Genomic DNA, 20,176 nt, shown 5'->3' on the forward strand with positions numbered 1-20,176 from the left:
TGTCTAATCTGAAAATTTCATTATCAGTGGAAACACATAATATGTGATCTTTTTGTCTGGCTTCTTTCATTTAACATTATGTTTTCAGGGTACATCTATGCTGTGGCATGTATCAGTATTTCATTCCTTTTTCTGGCTGCGTAATATTCCATTGTAGGGTATATTATACTTTGTTTACTCGTTCATCATTTGAGGAGTTTTTGGCTGCTGGCACTTTTTGGCTATTATGAATGATATTAGAATTTATGTTTGTGTACAGTTTGTTCTTGGAATATATGTTTTAATTCTCTGGGTATATATGTAAGAATGAAATTGTAGGGTGATATAGTAACTATGTTTAACTTTTTGACAACTGCCAAACTGTTTTGCACAGCTGCCGTGCCATTTTACATTCCCACAAACAGTCCACGAGGGTTCTAATTTCTCTGTATTCTAAGCAACACTTACTATTTTCCAGTCATTCCAGTGGGTGTAAACTGGGATTTCAAAAGTTTTGAGTTACATTTTTCTGAAGGTTAATGATGCCATGTATTTTTTTTTTCATGTGCTTGTTGGCAATTTATATATCTTCTTTAGGGATATGTCTATTTAAATCCCTTCTTTATTTTTAAATTGGGTTGTCTTTTTTGTTTTTGAGTTGTGAAAGTTCATTATGTATTATAGCTACTAGACCCTTATTAGAGATATGAGTTGCAAATATTTTCTCCCTTCCTGTGAGCTGTTCTCTCATTTTCTTTTTTTTTAGTTTATTTATTTATTTTGAGAGAGAGAGTGGGTGCCTGTGTGCACAAGTGGGGGAGGGGCAGAGAGAAAGGAACAGAAAGAATCCTGAGCAGGATCTGTGCTGTCAGCACAGAGCCCAACACAAGGCTAGATCTCAGGAAATGTGAGATCATGACCTGAGCTGAAATCAAAGAGACAGCCGACTCAGCCACTCAGGAGCCACTCACTTTCTTAATGGTATGGTCCTATAGTGATTTTTTTAAGTATTCATTTTTTAATTCCAAATTTTCCAATACCATTTGACACCAATGAGAACAATTTTTTTTTTTTAAAACAGCTTGGTAGATTCCAAGCTAGGCTACTGTTGGCTTTCCCTTTCCTTGGATTATATAGATAAAAACCCTGGGAAAAGAAATCAAAACTTAGAAATATAAGAAAGGACAGAAATGTTCATATGTCAGTGTCGTTAAAAGATCCCAACATTCATGGTGATCTGTATATACAATATCGGTCCATGCTAAGAAACAATTCCAGACTATCTTTAAAAATTCATTTTTTTTTCTGTATGACTTATTTTGAATTTTTAAAGATAGTCTGGAATTGTTTCTTAGCATGGACCGATATTGTATATACAGATCACCATGAATGTTGGGATCTTTTAACGACACTGACATATGAACATTTCTGTCCTTTCTTATATTTCTAAGTTTTGGATGAGCACTGGATGTTGTATGGAAACCAATTTGACAATAAATTTCATATTAAAAAATAAAATTAAAAAAATAAATAAATAAAATCAGAATGATGATAATAAAAAATTCATTTTTTTAAAATTTTTTTTTTCAACGTTTATTTATTTTTGGGACAGAGAGAGACAGAGCATGAACGGGGGAGGGGCAGAGAGAGAGGGAGACACAGAATCGGAAACAGGCTCCAGGCTCTGAGCCATCAGCCCAGAGCCTGACGCGGGGCTCGAACTCACGGACGGCGAGATCGTGACCTGGCTGAAGTCGGACGCTTAACCGACTGCGCCACCCAGGCGCCCCCAAAAATTCATTTTTTATTAGCACATGGCAATGGACTGAGGTAAATGAAGAGAGAGTTGATTCTTCTAGTCATCCTATGAGCCTAGAAAATAAGGAGTTGAATCAGCCTCCATGCTACGTCACGCAGATAAACCTGTGCCTTTTTCAGCCTAGAGATCCTAGTGTGAATAGGGTAAGAAAATATCACAAAAGAGGAAGAAAAGAAGAGGGAAGGAGACCTTTCCAAAATACAGAATCAGATCTGAGAACTTCTCGGGAAAGAACATTTACTCTACCATTATGCATTTAGCAACTGCCTGAGGAAGGGTACTCCTCAGGACTTTGGGTTGGATGACCCAGGGTGGTGACTTCAATCAGTTCAAGTTGCAAATATAAGGGAAGCTCCAGGTGTTTTAAATATATATATATATATATATATATATATATATGTATATATATGTATACATATGTATGTATATATATGTATATATGTATACATATGTATGTGTGTGTGTATATATATATATATATATATATCAAACATTACAACAACTTTGCAAATCAAATGAAAAAATAAGCACAATTACTTTCGTTGGGCAGATGAGAAAACAGGCATAAGCATCTGGACCTACAGTTCACGCTCTTAAGTAATGATTAAACAGCCTCTCCCCAAACCTGAACCAAAAGCTTACTTACAGCTGCCATAAAACGGAGAGGATTTAGAAAGCAGTCCGCTCTCAATCAGCCCTCAGGTCCTGTAGCTTCTGTAGCCCTTTGTAGATACATTCTCAATTGCTGTGGAACTGCAAATGCTAAAGAAGCAGATACCTTGTTTTCCCCTTCCCTTTCCTTCCCTGGTGACTGGCCGAGGCTGAAGAAGAGCCAGGGGCCCTATAGATTTCGCCCACGCCTTTGACACCAAGCTTCCGGAGGCAGCACAGAAGCCAGCGTGGGTCAGATACCCAGAATGGCCAACGAAGGGGTGGCTTCGGATGACTCAGCAGATGACTAGCACCCTAGCAAGAGTATCCACATGTTTCAAGCATATATGCCCTGACTCTGAAACTGCTCCTGATGTTCAATCTGGCCTTGACGTTGTGCCCTTGCCTGACACATAGGTAATATAAAATACAGACTACCACTTCTGTTGCTTGGTTAGGGCAAATGCTAAATGGCAAAAGCATTGAAAGTGATATAGAGTCAGTCCTGTTCTTAGGACATAATGAAAACCTGTGTTCAAGTCTCATCATCCCAGTGATCTCCTGAGGGAAACAGTCTGAATTTGACTCTGAAGCCCTTGAAGCAGGCACAGCAGATGTTTCTTCCACTATGACATGGGGGCCGATGACGGCTGAGTTGTTAACTTCTCTCTCACAGCAGCAGAAGTACCACCATGTTTAACACCAAGCAGATATATCATTGCTTAGGTTTTCAAGTTATCACTGGGGTTATAAATCCAGTGATTCACAAATTGACTTAGCCTCCCATTGCATTCATCTAGGGAGTTTAAAAATACCAATGCCTGTCTTCTATTCTCACACATTCCAGTTCTGATGTCCTGGGGTGGGGCCTGGGTATGGGGAGTTTTAAAAGCTCCCACATGATTATAATGTACAGCCAAGGTTGAGACCCACTGCTCTAGAGTGTCATTTATAAACTTCTCAGGCCCAAATTAGCATTTTTACTATACCTGTTGACGAGCAGATTTTATATATATCTTGCAAGGTTATTATAAGGATCAAATGACATAATGTCTGTAAATTGCTCAGCACAGTTCCTGGCAGGAGTAAGGTCTCAATAAATACTAATTCTTATTTGCCCCAACTGTGTGGGCGCCTGGGCGTGTGCACACACATGCACATACACTCTCTCTCTCTCCCTCTCTCTCTCTGCATCATAACTTTACAGTCAAACCACAAGTTAATCAACTTATAGGAATTTTCTAGTTAAATGAGGATCAATCTCAAATTCACTTTTAAAAAGCTCTTCAGATGACTCAGCAGATGACTAGCACCCTAGCAAGAGTATCCACATGTTTCGAGCATATATGCCCTGACTCTGCTCCTGATCTTTAATCTGGCCTTGACATTGTGTCCTTGGGCAGATGAGAAAACAGGCATAAGCTTCGGGACCTACAGTTCATACTCTTAAATAGTGATTAAACAGCCTCTCCCCAAACCTGAACCAAAAGCTTATTTACAGCTGCCATAAAACAGAGAGGATTTAGAAAGCAGTCAGTTCTCGATCAACTTATAGATCGTATATAAATTGTACAAAGTTGTTCTAAATTATAATAGCCCACTTCTCTGCTTAAGGATGCCAATTGTGGGGAGCCTGGGTGGCTCAGTCAGTTAAGCATCTGACTCAGCTCAGGTCACGATCTCATGGTTCATGAGTCTGAGAGTCACGTTGGGGTCTGTGCTGACAGCTTGGAGCTTGGAGCCTGCTTCGGATTCTGTGTCTCCCTCTCTCTCTCCCCCCACTCCCCGACTCACACTCTGTCTCTCTCTCTCAAAAATGAATAAACACTAAAAAATATTTTTAAAAAAGGATGCCAATTGTAACTGACAAAAAAATTTCTTCCTCGGACACAGAGGTGTTGCTTTAGGATCATTTTAGTGAGTCATAGGCTCCTACATATGCATAGTTCTCGGAGGTTCAAATGTGAGAATTCAAAGGATTTTTTTCAAGGTTAATATTTTATTTGATTAAATTCTCATTATTCATTCTGTAGCAATATGTGTCTTAAACTGTCACAATGGAAAGCCAAAAATAATTTGGTCAATTCAAAGTCCTGGCCACTTAGATTTAAGAAAAATGCTTTATTGTAGTTCTGAATGCTTTTGCCATGAAACTGTGCTCTTCCTTATGTGTTCATTTAAATCATGTTCAAACTGAAGAGAAATTATACAAATTATGTTTTGATCAAAGGAGTCATCTTTGTTGATTTGCAGGCCAATGTATTTTAAATTTCCTTCTCGAGACATTGGAGGCATACTTTGAGGGTGAAGATGTCCCATTACTTGAATAGGTAATGGCTATGTCAGCACATTCAGGATAAGGGGAGCATACGCTCTACAGGGATAGAAGACAACACATGCAAGACCTTGAGGTATGAAAGTGTTTGGCATATCCAAGAAACTGGAAGAAGAATATTCTCGCAGACTCAAAAAGTGAAATAGAGCACATTAGGCAGTGAAGCTAGAAAGATACATAGGCTCAGGTCTGCATCTTCCTGGCAACTTCATTCCTCCTGTTGACTCTGTGTGGTACAACTGTCTGTCAGTGAGTCTGGTTTAGTATCATGTAAGTGTCTGACATTAAGCTTTTGATTACCAAGGCATCCATTTCAAAGAGATCTACCTCAAATAAACATACTGCCAACTGTTTGACACAGCTACTAGCTAAACACCTAGATAAGGAATCAGCCTGCCCCGCCCATGAAGTCCCCTTGTTAGAAAGTCCTAGGTAACCTAGACAGCTGACCACTTGAGTGTCCATGCTTTCCCATCCCATGCCTGTATTCCTGTTCATACGTTTTAAGTTCTCTACTAAAGAGTGAACCAACAAAACCCTAGCCACCCTTCCCTCTGTCCCAGTAGAGACAGAACCCCAGGTCCCTGCTCTTTCTCTCTACCTGTGACCTCAGTGTAGCTCTTGGGCATGCTGCGTACCATACCATCAGAACTCATGAGTAATAGGGGCACTTGGGTGGCTCAGTCCTTAAGTGTTCAACTTTGGCTCAGGTCATGATCTGACGGTTCGTGAGTTCGAGCCCTGCACCAGGTTCTGTGCTGGCAGTTCAGAGTCTGGAACCTGCTCCAGATTCTGTGTCTCCCTCTCTTTCTGTCCCACCCCCACTCACACTCTGTCTCTGTCTCTCTCAAAAATAAATAAACATTAAAAAAAAAGAACTTATGAGTAATAAACCTTGTTTTTTTCAAAGTTTGCGGATAGGTGTTGCTGGCTTGCCTCTTGCACTCGTAATAAGAACCACAAGGGTTGGTAAAGCCACAACATTGGCTCTGGTTGGGGAAACGTTTGTGGGGGCTTGACACAATGAATATGAGCTCAGGTGAGTCCCTCTGATATTTCTAGCTGAGAACATCACTATCAGTAGGCCAACGGGAAACACTCTGTCAGAGACATCCCATCATTTTTAGTCTGTTTTGGCTGTATGGTAGAGGTCAACTATTTCCACAATAATTCTGTGTAACAAAACACCCAAAAACTTAGTGGTTTAAAAGCACAATTATTTATTCTCTCTCACATCTGCAAGTTATCCAAAAACTGGCTGATCCAGGCTGGACTTGGCTCTGCACTCTGCAACTTAGGTTGGAGACAGATTTATTCCACAAGTCTCTCATCTTTGCTGGACCAGTGGGCTACCTGGGGGCATTTGTCTCATGGCAAAAATGGAAGTGGGTAAGCCCAAGTACACAAGCACATTTCAAGCCTCGGCATAAATCATGTCTGCTCGTGTCCCATTGGCCCCAAGTCAAGAGGCCAGGAAGTGCACTCTGTTTATAGTAGAAGGAAATACAAGGTTTTATGAGTTAAGTGGCTAAAAGCAAGGATGTACAAAGGAGTGAGAAATTTGGGCAAATAAGTTAGCCTACCAGATCCACCAAGGTGAGGTTTAGGTGATTACCTTATGCTGTCCTGGTCATCCAATGTCACCTGTGCTGTTTTCCTGTTAAGAGGTCAACATAGCCTTTGTTGAGCCGAAAATTTCATCTGGTCCTTGTTCTTTTATGCTGCATGAGTCATTTCCAAAAAGAAAGGGTAAGAACAATATCCCTATACATTTACTTAGGGAAAACATCTGGAGAGTTGTTTTGTTTTTCTTCAGTTTTCATCTGGATGTTTGGCATTGTGCCAAAAGTTTTATTCTGAGAAGTTTAAAAAAGTGAGTCTAGTTAGTGTGTTACTTCCTCTCTGCTTTATAATAATACACTAGAGTCTCACTCAAATGCCACCCCTGGGATGCATGTTAGGAACCGCATGACAGGGGAAAGAGCAGGATAAATTTCTTCTGACACTCATTCTCAACAATATAAGCCTAAACTAACTGGGCCATTTTAGAAATAAATGTTTTGTCACATTACAATGAGATTCTAACATGCAGGAGACCCCTGGCATCATTGGATTTAACAATCACAGTTTCTACTATTTGCTAACAACCACTAGGTCATAACATGCAATCATTTGCCACTTTTGTTGAGATGCATGTTTAAATGTCATGTCTCGAGCTTAGTACCACAGTTTTGTTCTCTAATTGTTGTTACAAATGTTTTTCTTAGAAAAAAATTAACTTTAATAGCAGTTTTGGAAATTGGGAAATTTTCCAAGTATCTTGGGATAAGCAAACAGCAAAACCAACAAAAGGTTTTAGGATATCATGTCAGACCTCAGCACTCAAAAGACTAGATTTAGTCAATTTTGCAGGCCCATGTCACAGGGTCACTTTCCACTAGATTGGATGCTACTGGAAGGAAGGGACCGTATCTTACTTTTTCTTATCTCTGCTTTTAGCTCACTGCTTGAATAAGGTAGGCACTCAATATGTGCTTGATGAATGAGCGAGTAAACAAATGAATGTATGGAATGTATGGAAGTCTGTCAGTGAATTCCAAGCCCCCCCCTTTCAGGATGGTGTCAGGATGGCAGCAGTCTCATAACTGCACAGCAGGTTGGAGATAGTCATGGAGATCAAGACCAAACACCACTTTAACGGAGATTGATAGTAGACATGTTATCAAGAGAAGTACTCAAGTCCAAGTAATAAGACAGTGAACTATTTGCAGATCGGGGGTATCAGATAAGGACTTCCCTAGCTAGAAATGCCACAATAGAATGGGGTTACAAGGCCAGTGCAGGACAAAGGAGACTTTCTATTGCATGTCCTAAGTGTTAGATTAGAGCTCCTTAACCATCCCTAACCAAGTACCAAAAATAGTCCTTCAGCTGGAGGCGAAGGTCAAGTGACCTGCAATATAGAAAGGAAGGACTATGGGGTTAGGAAACTCATGAGGTCATTGAACTGTGTGCCATTAAGTGTTGAAAAAAGTATAATCTTCTTAAAGTCAATCTGAATAATGCTTAAAGCCCTAGTAAATATGGGGTTCATGTAGTCTGATTTTGGTATTGCATAATAGTGAAATGAAAGCAGTCCATCACATGAAGAGTAAAAGAATTGTTTCCAATTCCGTCTTATAAATCCCAAAGAACACTGCAGGAAATCCATTTCATGCCCCATTTTAAAAATTCTCTTTCACCCACAAAAAAAATTAATGAAGTATCAAATTTAAAAAGCTGTGACAAAAACAACAAAATAAACATGAGGAAAGAGAGAAAAATGTAAATATGAAAATATAAATAAGCAAGTTATAAAATAGGAAACAAAAAAAACCTAAAAACTAAAAACAAAAAAAACTAGTAACTGAGTCCAAGAGTTGGTTAATTGAGGGGCACCTGGGAGGCTCAGTAAATTGAGCGATGGACTCTTAGTATTAGCTCAGGGCATCATATTGTGGTCATGAGACTGAGCCCTGTGTCAAGCTCTGTGCTAAGCACGGAGCTTACTTGGGATTCTCTCAATATTTTGGGATTCTCTCATTGGGAATGTGTAGAAACAGAAACTTTTACCCATTTCTACTGAGTATATAAACCTACAAAGTCTATTTTTTTAGAACAATTTGTCAATTGCTATGAAAAGTGAAACGTTACATAGGCCTTGACCAATATTTTCAAGCCTAAATATTTATACTGAAGATTTATTCACACGTATTAAAGACTTTTTTTAAAGAATATTCATTGCAGCATTTTTTATAATAGTGAAGAGTAAAATATCCATCAATGAAAGTCTGTTCATATGATTATGATGCATACATAGAATAGAATACAATTTAGATGTTGATAAAAATAATTTCCAAGACATGTTAAGAAGGAAAAAAAAAATAAATTTGCTGAAAATTACATGGTATGTGTGACGGTTAGTTTTATGTGTCAACTTTGTTAGATCATGATATCCACTTGTTTGTTTAAACATTAATCAGGCTGTTGCTGTGAAGGTATTTGTAAGTGCGATTAATATTTATAATTAGTTGACTTTAAATAAAGCACATTACTCTTGACAATGTAGGTGGGCCTTATATAATCAGTTGAAGGCCTTACTAGTAAAACAGGTTTCCTGGAGGAGCAATTCTGCTTTAAGACCCTCAGCATCAACTCTTTTCTTAATTTCCAGTCTGCCCCTACCTGTAGATTTCAGCTTTGCCAGTCCTCACAATTGTGTGAGCCAATGTCTCTCTCTCTCTCTCTCTCTCTCTCTCTCTCTCTCTCTCTCTCTCTCGGTATATATAGAGATTGGTTCTATTGGTTGTTTCTCTGGAGAACACTGGTTGATACAGAATGTCATTTATCATTTTAAAAACTCGTTGTACCTATTATGACTGTATATTCTGTAATTGCTCTGGAACAACATTGAAGAGAATAGAAACAGTGGTTGTATAAACGTGTCACTCAAACTTTGGTTCATGGCCCTGAAGCATCAAGTTAGGAGTGAGTTAGGAATGCAGATTCTCGGGTCTCAGGCCAGGCTTACGGAATTAGAATCTGCATTTTAACAAGATGCGGACTTCTAGAGGCACCAGCTGGAGGAATGGGTCTAGGGCACATGGATTCAGAAGGGACTGACTTCTTCTCCTTGGCTCCTGGGTCCTTGACTTTTTCTCTCTTCACACCTCTCAAACCTCGCTGCCCTAACCTGCCCATCCAGGTATAAGCTGCGTCCAGCCCCTCTCCTTGTTGCTCAAACTACTGGCATGCCACCTACTGAGGGCCCTTTCTCTAGGAGCAAATTGTTGTTTCCCTTTTGAGAGTAAATCTTAGTAGTCCAAATTAATTCCTTCCCACTTGCTGGGATTTCCTACCCCCAGTCTTCTTGACCCCAATCTAAAGGACACGCTGGAGCTTGGCGACAGGGACTGGATGTGGAGAACAGACACCGCTTACCTGGCTTTGCAGCATTTTCCTCAGCAGTTCTGGGGGGGAGGCTGGGCTCTCAAGGAGGGGGTGGGGGTGGGATTTTTGTTGTTGTTTCTGCTCATATTGTGTTTTAGGCAGCATTTTTTTTAATTGAAGCTTTTGTTTACTGACAGGATTTATCCCTTCATGCTCACAGCAGATCTTGAAAGTTTTTAATTTGCGGAGTTAAAAAAAATAGCATAATTGGCTGCAGAGGCCAGTGGAAGGTGAATTGATTTTATTAGAAGGCAAATTATCCAAGAGGGGCTCACTTGGTTTGGAGGAAAGCTATAAACTAAACAGGAAGAGAGGAAAGAAATATAAAAAGATGACCTTGGGAAAAAAAAATCCAGCCAGGATAAAACCTGAAAATTTTGCTTGTTCTTATTGTTAAGCTACGGGCTCTTGTAATGTTTCCAAAGAATAAGTGAGCCGGAAGGCTAATGCAACTCAGTGTGACCTTGGAGTCTGCCTTCTAACAACTCTAAGGCCATTCAAACAACTGTGCACCCAAATGAATTCATTAGGCCGCTCTGCAGCTTAGAAAAAGGAGTCTCTTGTAGGTGTCCTGCCCTACTACGAAGCACTCGCTTTGACACTCAAACACTCGGCAGTGCATTACCTCCAAATAACCGCCCTCAAAACTCGAAGACCTTCCTGTCTCCACTTGTTGAAGCATTTTCTGCACACTGTAGGCCTGGGGGCCAGTCAAGCCCCATCTCTTCAGCATAGTTCAATGCCACAGGATAACTCTGCCAGGCACTTCTTACTGCAGATGGGCAATGGCAGGTGGGGCTCTAGGCTTATGCCAATTAAAAATATTATTTGTCTGAACCTTTTCACTCCCACAACTACAAAAAGCCAGGCCCAAGCCTGGATGCAAGTACAGAGTTATTTAAAAGAAATGTGTATTTATGTCACTAGATGAGAACATTATTGTAATATTATAGCCCAAGTGACTCTGATGCTAACATGTAATGGCAGAGATACTGTTAACTAGGGACACAGTGATAGCTCATTGTTGCACTAGAATTGTTGGTAACTCAAAGAACAAATGTGTGAGTTACCTCTGAAGCATGGAGGGCTTCAGCGTTTCGATAGATCCGTATGGTGTACGTATGTATTTGGCAATTCCAATTGCAGTTTATTTGTTTTTATTATTTTTTTAAGTTTACTTATTTATTTTGAGAGAGAAAGAGAGAAAGCAAGTGGAGGAGGGGCAGAGAGAGGGAGAGACAGAATCCTAAGCAGGTTCTGTGCTGTCTGAGCAAAGCCCTGTGCAGGGCTTGAACTCACTCACAAACCGGGAGATCATGACCTGAGCCGAAATCAAGAGTGGGACGCTTAACTGATGGTGCCCTTCCGACTGTAGTGTATAAATTTTATTTTTACAGTAGTAAATTCTTCTTCCAAATGTAATTTTATGTAGAACCTTAACATTTAGAATGGAAAAGTAAGAATGCCATTAAAGCCGGAAAGGGGGTCCAAATTGCCACCTGTGAAGACTGCCTTTGACCCATAAATATGCTTTGGACAATTATGCAATCCTGAGGCTCCCTGGAACATAATTTGCAAACTGCTGGTCTAGTTGAAAAACCAACTTTAATTTGCTGTTCTCAAGTATATTGTGCGTTTCCTAATGTTCTTGAGTAGTATGCTATGTTAGTTTTAATTTTTCTTAGCTTAGAATCATCATTTTGGAAACTATAATGTATGCCCTTTTGCTGGATACTTCATACTACACAGTTAGAAAGAGCATGAACTATGGAGTCCATGGCATACAACCCACTGAACAGCTGTGTCCTCAAGCAAATCACTTAACCTATCTTAGTTACTTAAAAGCAGAATACATATATCAAAATAATACCTGATTTGCAGAGTTGAGTATAAAAATGGAATAGAATAATGTTTACCACATAGTAAGTAGCAAATAATTTGTAAGGAGGGTGTAGGGAGAAGGAAAGGGTAAGACTGCTGTTGTCCACCCAAATCCATACTCCCCATTCAGAGACTGAATTTCTCTGCTCACAGATTGACCAAATGAGAGAATTTATTTTCACGACCATTTCAGGGCCTTCTTTGACTGGGACTGTAGTGTTTTGCTGGCTAGTAGCAACACAAAAGTCTGACCCATCTCTGTTGAAGGCCCGAGGGTTTTTCTCCTCTGTTGGTTGGGTGCTGTGAACCTCTCGGAGACCAGAAGTGTAAGGTGAGGGAGAGGCAGTGATACAACAGAGAGGTGACTTAGGGGAAAAATGATCTGTTTATCAGTTTGTTGTACCCTCCAGATCTGCCAGGGCACAACTAGCAGATGTACTATTTCCATCAAACAATTAGTTATTGGGACATATGTCTGACCTTATGATTTGGGGGAATCTGATGGAGTCATGTAAGCTCAGGTTAGTCACTTGGTGTCCCATGGCAGGAGCCCAGTCTCTACTAGGCTAGAAGCTGCTTCGCCAACAGTGAGTAGTTTTCTACCACATAAGGCCCAGACTTGTCTAGATTACTAGGTGTCTGTGCCATGATTTGTCTATTGGGAATGGCATCCAATCACCATGGATACCTCTGGCATCAGTGAGTCTGCTATATCTTGTGGGCCAAGTGACAAAGCCAGTTGTCAGCTAGAAATCGAGTGCTCGAATCCCATGCTGAGAGTCTGCTTTTCAGAGTTATTTCTAGGTATCAACTGTCTCAGTGAAGGTTCTTTGGAAAACTGGAGCCCAAGACAAGTGCTTGCATGCAAGTCTTTAATTTTGGGAAACAATCGCAAGGAATAGATGTCAGGAACTGGGAAGAATGGAACTAGGAAGTAGGGGGAATCAGTCCACGGATCATTCTCATGCTGCTCACATAGTGGGCAACTGGGCTTCATCTTGGCTGGGGACCTCCAGAGGGTGAAGGTTAAATACTATCCACCCAAGGGACAGAAGAGGGGGCTATTTAGCCACTGACTGCCCTGTAGGTCAAAAGTGGCCTCCAGGAGTGTTAAATACGGATTTCCTTGTGCACCAGAATGGGCAAGTGAGCTCCTAGTGATGTTCTTGGCAACACAATAGAAGCCTGAGGGCAGAAAGGGATCCCTGTGATTCATCCCAAGCAAGAGGCTTTCAGGTTGCAACTGCCTGCAGCCGGTCACTGCGACCATTACAGCTAAAAAAAGATGTAGCTGAGGCAGGTAAGCAGTTTTCCCTAAACAAAAGAGTTGCAGCCAGTCGTGCTTCTTTAATAACAGTATTAAAGTATCACTTTTTTTACTTTTTAGAGCTATTATTTTTTTGCTATTAGCTATCATTCCTTAGTGCCATTCAGGTCCTTTTCTATGGCAAGATTTCAAATTCTTACTGATCTTTGATTTCTCTTCTACCAGGAGTTCACAAGTCAATTGTGTAGTTGGTTAGGACTGTGTATAAATTAGGAGTAAAAAAGGCCCTGAATGGAAGGCTGAAGTGATCTTTATTTTTTTTATTTTTTTTTTAACATTTATTTATTATTGAGAGACAGAGAGACAAGAGCATGAGCAGGGGAGGGGTAGAGAGAGGGTAGAGAGAAGACACAAAATCTGAAGTAGGCTCTAGGCTCTGAGATGTCAACACAGCGCCCGACTAGGACTCAAACCCACGAACTGTGAGATCATGACCTGAGCCGAAGTCGGTCACCTAACCAACTGAGCCACCCAGGCGCCCCTGAAGTAATCTTTAAAAAGCACATGAGGATGGGGCACCTGGGTGGCTCAGTTGGTTAAGCATCCGACTTCGGTTCAGGTCATGATCTCACCATTCGTTCCTGAGTTCGAGCCCTATGTCTGTGCATGAGCCTGGAGCCTGCTTTGGACTCTGTGCCTCCCTCTCTCTCTGCCCCTCCACCACTCGCACTCTGTGTTTCTCTCTCTCAAAAATAAATGAACATTAAAAAAAAACCCAAATAAGGATGCTAACTAAACCTATTGTGGTAATCATTTCACACTATATAGGAGTCAAACCATCATGCTGTACCCCTTAAATGTATACAATGATGGATATAAATTATATCTCAATACAACTGAAAAAATAGTTTATTAATTTTAAAAAGCACATGATGTATCTAGTTAGCCTACACAGTGGGTCTTTCTCTCCTCTTAATTTCTCATTCTCATGTTCTAGTGGTGCAATGATCAGAGAACCAAATTATAAACTAACATGGGCTATTGTTATGATCACATCATATAACATTATTATTATTACTAATATATTACTATGTAATAAGGTAAAATTTTTTTAATTGTATTACAACATTTTGCTAATTATTATCGCTTTGTTTTGTTACACAGTAGTTACATCCAGTACACATATATGAAACAAGTACCAATCGATTTTAGTTCAAGTTCATTAACTTAAAAAAGAAATTACAGAACGGTTAAGCCACATATAATAAGATAATGTATTATAAACTAAACTCTCAGTTCAGGACTCCTGGTTTATGTTCCCTGAAAAGGATATTTATTTTGAAAACGAAAGATTTAAATCAAATATCTGCTTCCTCCAAAGTGTTTTACAAAAAAGTAGTAAGGACAAAAATAATAATGGGAGAAAATACATAAATTCAACTTCAAAAAGCTTTTATCTTCGTTACAGACTCTAATAGTTCAAATTAAGCAAAGATTAAAATGCAAATATTGATTTTGGTGTTGGCTGGATTTCCAGGGTTTCTGAAATGTTTAGAAAACAGTCTGCACATTTCATTTCCTTTTTATTTGGACGGTGCATTGTTGCCAGCATTTCTTTGATTTGCACATCTGGAATCACTAAAACATACAGCTGGGAAGAGCCGCCAGTGATATTTTGTTTTCTTGACTAAGAATTAGAACTTTGGCCTCACCAAAGGGTAATTATCTGGGCAAGTTAATGCTGAAGTCCTAAGTAGTGATGAAAAGATGAAGGCTAAGGTACTGGAGAGCATGGGATTTGGAATTGAGATTGTCACTACGCTTCTCTGAGTTGTAGGAGATGCTGTTGACAATATCATGCTGCCTTCATCAAACCTCCTGAGTCTCACATCTGCTCACACACAGTAAGTCACAACCTCCTCCCACCTCTGTTGTTGGTCAGTCTTATCCACACATGCAGTAGACGAAAGAGAAGAGCATGGTCCACTTTCTTGCCAGTGATTCACCCCAAGTACAAACACAGGACACCGAAATCAACAGTAAAGTGCCATTAAAGGAATCATCTTGTATCTCTGGAGAAAATAACAAGGAAGAAGGTGCCTACTTTATAAATCCAACGGATTAGAAATAGTCTAAGAAAGTGAAGAAGAAAATAACATGGCTGTAGTTGTGTTTTAAAATCTCTAAGCTTCCCTCAAGAAAAAAACCTAAACAGCTTATGTAAAGGAATAATGGTGATTATAGGAAGGTAAATTTCTCAAATGGTCTATCCTTTTATGTCATTTAGAAGACACAGGAGGGTTAAATTGGTGCAAACACTTTGGAAAACTTTTTGGTAGTGCTTATGAAAGTGAAACATAAGTAAGACCGAGCAATTTTTCTCCTGGCAACATACCCGATAGAAATGAGTGTTTAGTTTCACCAAAAGGCACATGCAAGAGTGCCTACATCAGCTTTATTTATAACAGCCCCAAACCGTAAATAACCCAAACATCCACCCGCAGATGAATAGTTCAACAAACTGGGGTCTAGAAGTAAAATGGAATATTAAAAGTAACAAAAAGAACAGAATACTGTTACACACAACAGCATGAATGAATCTCGTAGACATGATGTTAAGTGAGAAAAGACACATCAGAGCACCATCGTATGATTACATTTATATGAAATTTAAAATTTCGAATCTATTGTGATTAGAAGTCTGTTCAGGGGTCATCCCGGGGTGGGGTTACTGACTGGTGGGAAACTTGGGGAGCCTGGTGGGGGTGCTTGAAATGTTCTATGTCTTGGTCTTGATGTTGATTACACAGAAGTATACATTCATATGTGAAGATTCCTCAGGCTATTCACATGAGATTTGTGTCCTTTCTTGTAGATATATCTCAGTCAGAAAGAAAAAGCTCATGGTGGTGAACTCTAATAAGACATAATCAAAATGGGAAATTATTATTGAAATTAATGATACCTTAAGCATTATTTTACTTGAAAAAAGTTTCACTCTGAGAAGAATTCTTAAATTAATTACATAAACGTTTCTGAAACCCAAACACCCAAATGAATACAGTCACTTAAAGTAGTCACCTGAGAGTGTAGTGTTCATGCTGCCCTGACGTTGTCCTGTAATTGTTGGAGCTCCTTTCCAGAAACTGTCTTCCTAGACTTTGGGATATTATTTTGAATATGCATAAGGGGTCCAATATTTGTCCTCTGAAAGTGCCCTAAGTTTTTACTACATATAAATAACCCAAAACCACCCTGGGCTGTCCAGAGCATTTGCAATATGCCTAGTAACATTTTTGTTGTTGTTCAATAATCAGGTATGGTTGACCAAAAATATGAGAGTAATTATGCTGTCTGGCTCCAAAAATATTTCTGGGGTTGATTCCAAAAAAGGTTCCTAAAATGTGCAGACCTTTGTTAGCATCAGAGATAAAAAGGTTTGTGACTCACAAAAGCTTGACATGTTTGCAGTGAAAAAGAACTTTTGACTTTTGGGACCCAAACGAGTCCAAATCCAGAAAACTAAGTAATTTTGTATTTATTTCAGCAATTCCAACAGGGATTTATCATTGTATACCCTCATTCTCAGGAGAAATCACCACCTTAATTTATGGAAGGCAAGGAAATAACCCTGGGAGCTTCATCTCAAGGCCAACGATGGTCTCATTTCTCTTTGAAGAGACAAATAGCTCCGCTTTGCCAGAGGGCTGCAGATTTTAGCAGCAACATCGAAGTCACTTTTCCTCTAGTTTTCAAGTCATCCATTTTATTTAAGCAACTAAATACATGGTCTTTACTCTCATATCTTTCACGACTATCTAGCTATTCTCACTCTTCTATTTGAAAAAGCATTCGACAGAGCCAGCAGACAAGGCTTCCCATTTTACTACCTCCCTGCAGGGTAATATTGAAGAATGTCTGATATATCTCAGTCTCAGTTTCCTTGTTTGTGAAATGATGATGATATAATGCTACCTTGCCAGATGGTGGGGAAGTATTTAAAGAGCATTCTTGGCTAAAGTTCAGGGGAGAGTCCCTTCTCTTTTCCAGGCCCTGCCTTAATTAATCTGCTCATTTTAAAAGCATTGAGGGAGCACTTAAGAGCTCCAAGATGAGCCAAAAAGGATTTTCTACAAGTTCTTTTAGTTTCTACTCTAGATAATATTAGGTATTATTTACATATCCCACACACTGGATTCTCAGCCATCTTTCTGTTGGGAGGCTTCTTTCTTTGAATTATATCAAGAGTTAAATCCATAAAGAGGCCGGCAGAGACGAGACAGGTACCTTCTGATCACATTTCTCTAGGAGCTGAATCACCCACCTCTGTCTTTTATATTTGAATGATTGATAGTGGTGACATCTAATCCCATCTCATTTCTTAAATAGGGGCCTGAGATGAGAATGTCCTCTCTTTTCTAACAGAAGTATGACAAAATACTAGCATGTAACAGCTCTTGTGACAAAGCAAGATATAAATATTTTCATGAATATCTCATGATTTCATCCCCTCTCCTTTATGTAGCTTATGTAAAATAAAGCATTTCTACTGATGAGGAATAGATGGATTCAGTACTCTTTAAATGTGAGTAGCACATTTTTATTTGGGGCAATTTCGGCTCAGCTAATTACAACAAACTTGAATTGCTTAGGCATAGATTTATTTAGGTCATCAAGTCAAAGACCACCATTTATGAATGTTATTCTTGTTACTAACAGATATTTGCCTTATTGTTGAGTTTATTGACTTTCCAAATCTATGATCTCTCTTTACCTTAGCTTTTTAAACAGTGTCACATGGGATTGTCCCATTTTATTTGTTCTAAATTAATAATCACCATGAACTGAAGTATGCTGTAATTCACCTCAGGTTTTTGGAACCAAAGGTGATACTCTTCAGCCACCATAGACATCAAGCCAAAATCCAATGTACACTTCTGAGGTAAGCTATCTTCCTTCCCAGGAGAGCACAATAAATTTGGGCTTCCTAGCTTTATAGGCTCTAATAGGCACTGAGAGAACATTTAGTTGGTTTAATTAAAATGGCACTCATGTAATTACTAAACCTGATGCTAAAACTGCATACTCTTATATTATTGTTTAAAGAAGTGGTTTGATAGGACAGCCAGTGTCCTTCAAAGCAATGCCAGCTTTTTGTTTCTTTGTTTGATTTTTGGTTAATGCAATAAATAGAATTCTAGGCCTTCCAGATTAAACCAGTAAAACAAACCAACTGGTTCCACTGGTATACACACAGAGATGTGCTGGCCAATTAAGGAGTACATATATAACAGAATTGATTAAAAAGAAAGTGAACTGGTACTTCTAAAGGGAGCAAACTGCAATGTGACTTTTCTAGCAGAACTCACTCCTTGGCAGAATTGGGACCTTGTATGAAAGATTAGCCCATAAAGCTGAAGGCATATTTTCTCATATATTCATTCTCTAGCCATTGCTAATTCCTCTTCCTGCGTGAACCTGCGAATTGAAAGCCATGACTCAAGTTGAACAACTTTTCCACTGTTTATTTTAAGACTCATCGTTGCCATGGTTATCTGTATCCAGTTCTCATCTTCACTTCCCTGAGCAAGGAGTGCTTGTTAGATGGCCCAGTTGCCTCTTAAGTGGAGGTGGAAGATGGAGGGCACTGTGGTGTCAGGCCAATAGCCTCCTTGTGAGTTCCTTCAATTCTCTCATGCTCTGGGGTGGGGCTGATTCTTTCCACAGGAAGGAGACAAGGTTGCCCAGGTTTATTCCAATTGGACGGCCTCAGGACAATTAGGGTATGCTTTAATTACTAAAGAGCCATTTAGATTTATACAGAAACTTGAGAAGAAATGTAAACTATCTTTTTACTTCACATCCTTCATATTTCTTGGTCCCTGAAGTGCTCAAAATATTGAACCGTTCTTTCTCCATTCAGTAGTCTAAATGACCCAGATCTGAAGTATATAAAAGCAATTTCTCTGAGTTCTCCACCACTCAAAATTCCAGTGAAGACTACTGAATATTCTGCTAATAAAAATGTTTGGTGGGGCACCTGGGTGGCTCAGCGAGTTAAGTGTCTGACTCTTGATTTCAGCTCAGGTCATGGTTCATGAGTTAGAGCCCCACATTCGGCTTTGCACTGACAGTGCCTGATCCTTTCTCACTCTGCCCCTTGCTTGTTCTCTCTTGTTCTCTTGTTCTCTGCTCCTTCCTTGTTCTCTCTCTCTCTCTCTCTCTCTCTCAAAAATAAGTAAATAAACATTAAGAAAAAAGTTTGGTGTAAAATTAAGTATTTCTGAACGTACTCTTTTACCCTCTTTGCATACTATTTATCTAGTGCTGGTATAAGATGTATGTAGAAAAATTATAATTAGCATTTGTTCCAGTCCACTGATTGGTAGTTAATAAAACAGTTGATCTCTTCCAAAATGAACTGTATTCCCATACAATCTAGTCTCTACTGCAGATAATGCCCAAGCATGCAATTTGTTCTATAAAAACATATATTGGAAATCCATGGTTGGTCTCCATGTGCAGCCCTATCTACAGAGGACTGTAATACAGATTCAATGTCCTCCAGACTTCTGCTGGAGGTTAAGACACACTACAAGTTGACTTGCTTCCCACCAAAGAGAAATATTTTTTTGCATTTCAGGTTCTAAATAGTGCAGAAGGGCAAAAGGCCGGGGTAATTCTAGATAAGTTGTTTTATAACTTCAGTACTGGGAATTAATAGCCTTCACTAGAAGTAAGGAGATATGGGAACCAATTAGGAAAAGACTGACTGAAGTCTTTAGGACTTGCTATTTCTCTGAGTTCTAGTTCAACTAAGTCCCCAAGAGACATCTGATAACTATGCCCAATGGATGCTATTCTACCAATCCAGCTTAGCTGGACCACCAGAGACCTTTCAAAAGCCCCATACCAGGCTGCCTTGTTAAGGGTAATGCCCTGGAGAAGTTCCTCTTGATTTGGGTGACACAGTCAGAATACACAATGACTAGTATTGAATCCAGACATATTTAGCTGACTGGGATGAAGACAAATTCTGAACCCTTCATGGTAATCTGATAAAAGGTCCACCCCAAAATATTTGTTTCTCCTTTGGAAGGAATTTACTTCTAAAACAAGAATTCTCAGGAAGACTCCACCCTGAATTAGTGACAGGTGTCCTTTCAAACTTGTCTGCAGCAGAAGACAGAGCTTCAAACACTTCTGTCTCTGAATTGCCTTTAATCAATATACATTTAATACTCTGAGTAATAGT

This window comes from Prionailurus bengalensis, chromosome C1, assembly GCF_016509475.1.
Source record: "Prionailurus bengalensis isolate Pbe53 chromosome C1, Fcat_Pben_1.1_paternal_pri, whole genome shotgun sequence".
In the NCBI taxonomy this organism is placed as follows: domain Eukaryota; kingdom Metazoa; phylum Chordata; class Mammalia; order Carnivora; family Felidae; genus Prionailurus; species Prionailurus bengalensis.